Below are 6,000 nucleotides of genomic sequence, written 5' to 3'. Positions count from 1 at the left end.
CTTTCCTCTGTGCAGAGGGTAAGTGCAATACTGATGTGTGACTTACTTCCACCACCCCTAATGGATTTAAACAATGTGTTGGCCGCCTTTTGATTCCTTCATGGGAAATGATCTCAGACTGGGAGAACCTCCACAAAAGCCATTCTCAGATGAAAGTCACACTGTTTCCAGTTCTTGAAACTGCTTTTCCATCCCAAAGGATTTCTTTCCTTCTCTCTTTCTTTATTTTCCTTCCTTCCTTCCTCTCTCCCTTTCCTTCCTTCCTTTCCTTTCTTTTCCCATCCAGCAGGGAAATAGCAGAATTATTATTGCAGGTGTCAAGTTTTCCTCCTAGGAGGCCTTGTTTCTTCAATATACACCTGGCATGATGAACATGCTTCACCCTGTTAGCGTACATCCGATTACTTCATTTGTAGACATCATCAAGTGCTCTCATGCTTTGCTGAACCAGAACCAGATGTAGTTTTAGAACTGAAGCATCAGGTGTCCCTATGAGATGTGGCTTTTCCTCTGCTAGAGTACCAGCAAGCCGGTTCTGGGTGCTGCAAATTACTCTTCCCTGCTCTGATCTGTCATCCCTCCTTCCTAGATTGAGTCCCTCTGCCCCTTCTGCCTTGATCCCGCCAGTCTCCGGCAGCTCCGCCAGCCTCTCTGAATCAGGCCCATTGACTGCGAATACCTGCAACTTCCCAGCTGCTGAGCAGCTGACTTGCCAGACAGGGCTCCCACCACGGCACAGTTTGAGGTATTGATGGTTCCCACTGGGGCAGAGAGAGAAGAGGAAAAGCAGGCTTGTACTGTTTGGCAGCCTGCTGGGTCAGGCCTGTTGGCTTGAAAAGGAAAAGAAAGGGAAAGAGATTATTATCCTTTTTTTTCCCTGGTTCTCCCTCTGTGCTTTCAAATAGTGAAGGTCAAAACGGAATGCCGGCATTTCCTGTGAGCGTTATCAAGTGTCGCCAGGGAAAGGAACCCCAGGGGAAAGTCTCCAGATGTCCCATGCACCCTGCCGGTCCCACTCCTCAACTCACAGCAGTGCTGGCCCACTGTGGCTAGTTTATGTAATGAATCCCCCCAGCCACCCCAGGCTTCAAACTGCATTTGGGAGCATCAGCCTCATGGTTTGCATTGTTATGAGTTAATGTCTTCTGGTCTCTGAGTCACTGCTGATGAGTGTTCAGATGTTTGGAGCCTCATCCCCTTGCACACATGAACGTTTTCCAGCAACGTTAATGAGCTTCGCAACCAGTCGTTGCTGACTAGAGCATACCCAGAGCCAAGCAGAGCAAACCAAGTGGGAGCAAAGTAGCATGCTGCCATAATCCAAACATCCTGATACCCAAATGCTCACCTGCTGGCCATAACACTTCTAGAGACAAAATACTTCAAAATTACCTGTACCTTTGCTTTATCCTGTGTCAAAATACTAATTTCTAGTCAAAACTAGAAAAACAAAAAGCCCTACAAAGTCTGAAAACTATTTCTGTAATATGCCTGAAACATAGTGACTTGAGTTAGGACTTCCTACATAGCATGAATATAAAGTTTCAGTAATTCAGCAGGGGATATATGATGCTAAAATGTTCTAAATCCCCTGAATATGTATTTTTTTAAAAAAAGTGACCAGAATCGTGATAGATTTTTATGTCTATGCTCATGCAGACCTACTAGTCTCTATAGTTGCTCTTCTTATAGTAGCAGGCACTGAGATCTTGTATGTAAATCGTGTTGCAGACTCATTAGTGTTACTGCTGCTTGGTTGCTAGCTGAGACACCAGTTCTGATTTAGGGTATTTTGACACTTAGCAACAAACTAAGATTTGTGAGCAGGTGGTTGAGCCAAAATAGTAGCAGAGTTCGCAGTTAGCTGAAATAATAACAAGGAATTGCTGGTCAGAATATGCTTTCTTTCTTGATTTATTAAAACAGCCTAGGAAAAACTCACTTGTGAAGGATCCACTCCCACAAGACACCTGCTTCAAAACCACCGTGGTACAGGTGTGTTGCTTTACATGCAAGGGAATAGTTCCCACGCTCAGACTGTCCAACCAGTAGACCCATTCACCTGTGGTGGCCAAAGCAATCAACAGTGCGTGTGTATTGCTTACCCAAGAGATCTTTAACAGCTCAGTTCTAGGCTCTCCCAACAGCTTCTTGCACCTGCAACTCTAAATCCACCCTCCTTTCCAGATCTACGTTGTGGTGCTCTCTGTCTGAAGAAATGGAAGATGTCTCAGTTGGTCTGTAGGACAGCCTCTCCCAGCTCTGGTATGGCATTTTGCTTTCTCTCACCCCACTCAGGCTATACAGGGAGGCCAAAGACATCTACCTTTCTTTTGAGGGTCTCAGTGATACCTTGAACCAAGGACCTGCTCTCACTGGTTTCCAGCCTGGCTGACAAAGTTGACCATCTCCACACAAAACAACCTTCCAGGCAATGGAGACAGCATGAAGCTGTCACTCTGCTGTGCAGTGCCCACAACCTTTCCCTTTCCAAGAGGGAAGGAGACCACTGCTCCTGACAGCAAGACCTTCTCGATGTGTCAGAGAGCCAGATTAAAACAAAAGAAAAGCCTGAAAATCTGAGGAGATCCCAGCTCTCCACTTCAGACCGCATGTACTCGGTTGTACTCTCTGGTCACTCTTTATTCCTTTATGCTGCATGTTTGTGGTCTTATGCAGGGTATGAAACCCAGGGCTGAAGGTCAGACACAGCCTGAAAATTCATCTCTCATGGCTTGTGGCCACTCAATTTTTTAAGGCGTGACCATTGGCTTGCCCAAAGCCCTGGACTCCCAGGGTGGCTGGCTAGCAGTGGTTGAAAGAGCAGCAGGGCTCTTGGGAAGAAGGCAGGTCCCACCCTGGCCTTGAGGCTGGAGGAAGGTGCTCCAGAGGTCCGAGCACCCGGCTGCTCATCGCAGCTCCGTGATTTCACGGCGAGGCCATGAGCAAACCTCTTCCAGAGCTCTTGTGTTCTGCAAAATGGGGCTAGAAATAGAAATTTTCCTCATGCGTGAGACTTGCCATCTGTTTGGGAACCTTGCTGGCAGGTTCACCAGCTGAAAGTTACGTGTTAAAGGCTTTGTATGGGAGGATGAGAAGGGGTGTGTGTGTGTGTGTGGGGAGCAGGTTGGGGTGGTAGCTTTGCAAAGACTCATGCAGCAATCATGCCAGCAGTGGAAGGGACCGGGGGCACAGCCTTGGTAGGGACTGCTGGGGGTATTTCCAGCATGCTGAGTTGGATACGAGGCTCCACGCTCAGTCCCATAGGCCAGTGAGTGGTAGTTACTTGGTAGCAGGCATCCATTTTCTTGGTAACTTCATTATGGGCATCCAACCTGAACCACTTTAGAGGGGCAAAACTTATTTTCAGAAGGCAGAGGAACATTCTCTGGAAAAACAAGCTTTCTTGCAGCATCTCAGTTTGAACTTGCAAAAATCGCTAGTCACTTTCAAAAATCCTGACAGTTTACGTTTACAGATCACTATGCATAAAGAACTAAGTTTTATTAACATTTCCAGAAGAAATCAATGAAGATATTGCAGAGAATTATGATCCCAATGAGAAAATAAGCTGCAGGAAAAGAGGAATGGTTAATAAACAAGGAGCTTTTCCCAGAAAAATACCATTGCCATTATTAGGAAAGCATGAGGAAAAGCGATATCTATAACTCAGGACATGAGTGAATTGTCTGGCTTAGGGGAGAAGGTAAAGGAGAATTGTTTCCTAAAAAGTTATTTTTAAGATGTAAGCAGGTCTTTGAGACACAGGCAAGCATTCTGTGTATTACATTCACTAGCACAGGGAATCCAGCAAATGAGCACCAAACCCAAAGGGCTCCATCCCAGATGATAATTCTCATGCAAGGGGTATTTAAGTGTACCCCTGGGGCCACATGGAGAGATTGGACAGGGACGTCTGTGACAACTGCACTGCAGAGAAAGAGGAATAATGATCAGCAAAGCCCGTGGTATAGACTGGAGTTAACAGAATAAATTTAACCCTGCAGTAGGTGGTCAGATCCTGGAATTACTTCTATGAGCACCTAGCCTGATAATTGCCGTGTGTTAAATTAGATTATTTCTTAGCAGTAGCTCTTGAATAGCCCTTTGCATGTTTATGAAGAGACATAAAAAAATGTAAGTTGCTTTTTTACCAACTTGTGACATCCTAAAGGGCCAGGGTTCAACACCATTGGACATCTGAGTGCTTCAGAGGTGCCTGAAGATGAGCATGCATGTATGTGTGTGTAATTCATGTGCGTGGACACCTTGAGAGCATTTTGGTAGATGGTGTCCAAACATTTAACCGGAATGACTTGAAAGACTGCCTAGGATAAAACGAATGCAGGGGAGCAGTTTTGGCAATGGACAGATGGCAGGTGAGAAGCACTGACCCTTGGGCTTCTGGTGCCGTTGCCCTCACATCTCAGTCCCTGATTTCTGAGTTGTTTGGGAACTCAGTAACGTACTCAAGGCTACTGAGTCAAACAGAGCCAGGCTCAGAGCTCAGAGGTATTACAAACCTTCCTGTCAAACCTCCAGAGGACTAGGCTACCATTTAAGCTACAGGATATATAATGTACTTTACCACAAAGTTGGTTCATTTTCACGTCAACAGTCTATATATGTGTTAATATTTCAAAAATCAGTAGGTCAGTTTAAAGGGAAAGCAATTGATAATGCTTTAGAATCAATGTCAACTGAAGTCACTGACTCAAAAGCAGTAGAAAACCATCAAGGCTGTAGCAATAGAATGAAACAAGCTTTTATGGAGATATAGCTGTGGTTAATTTTGAATGAAAGGCATCAAAACATCACTGGGTGTTCTTCTAGGGTGCCAAAAAAATTGCATAACTGTGTTGCTCCATATCACTCTGAGCCACTCTGGACCAGCCTTCAGTGTAGTGAGACACTTAAGATGACTTGCAAATGTGTTGAGAGAGGAAACAGGTGAAAAGTGTTTCCAAGTCTAACACAGTAGTAAAAGTTTTGGTCTCTGATGAAAAAAGAAAACCTGGCTGGAGTATGGAGATGTTGTTTCACTGTGCTTGTCACACAGCAATGCTCAATTGAGACATTTCTCAAGAGAAATTTCTGAGTCAAAGATGACACAGCAGTGTCGAGTTCAGTGTTTGCACTAGTACCACATTAGGTTTATCAAAGACTCAGGATACAAGCATCCAACCTGGGCTAATTAAAAGTAAATCTCTGTTGCCATCAAATACTACCTCTTAGTCAATAAAGAGGACAAAGCCAAACCAAGACCTGATGTAAGCTAGTCCAACTCTGACAAAACAGATGCTTTTGGCATTAATTTTTCCTGTCTTTACAACACAACAAAACATAGTTAATATTGATTCTTTTAAAAGCTGGCACATTATCAATGTTCTTGTATGCATTCTGGTAAGACACATCTCTTCCTGAGAGGGGCCATGTGCTTTCACTGAAGTCAGTGGGAGACGAGCACTTTTTACTTAATACCTTGAAAAAACAGACCTGCAAATCAGCCCTCACCAAAAGCAACCATCTGGGGCATTTGTTGCTGGAGATAGGATAACTTTAACTCCTCTACCTACTTCTACATTATATACAGGATTTATAATAATCTAGTGTAATAATACCATGTTTCTAAGACTTTTTAAAATCCACAGCCCATGTAAGTCTTTGTGAAAAAACCCCCAACCTTCTGACCATCACACAGATTTTTATTTGAGCCAAGTAAGAATTAGCCTATGCATTGAAAGTTTGTTTATTCTTATTATTTCTCCCCATTTTTTATTTCCCTGGAAGTGTGAAGTTTTTGTAAAAAAAACCAGCAGTGGTTGTTCTGAGGATCTCTTTCTGGAGTCTGTGGCTCAGCATTGGTCCTTGGCTCCAGGCAATGCTTGCAAGCAGTATGACCCCTTCCCAGCTGCAAAACCAGGACACAAAGCAGAGAACTGACTTGCAAAAGGATGCCCAAAAATAAGCTGCAGAGCTAATTTATCCTGAAGTACCTTC

Source organism: Buteo buteo, chromosome 20 (genome assembly GCF_964188355.1).
Source record: "Buteo buteo chromosome 20, bButBut1.hap1.1, whole genome shotgun sequence".
Classification (NCBI taxonomy): domain Eukaryota; kingdom Metazoa; phylum Chordata; class Aves; order Accipitriformes; family Accipitridae; genus Buteo; species Buteo buteo.
Note: the sequence above shows the minus strand (reverse complement) of the source record.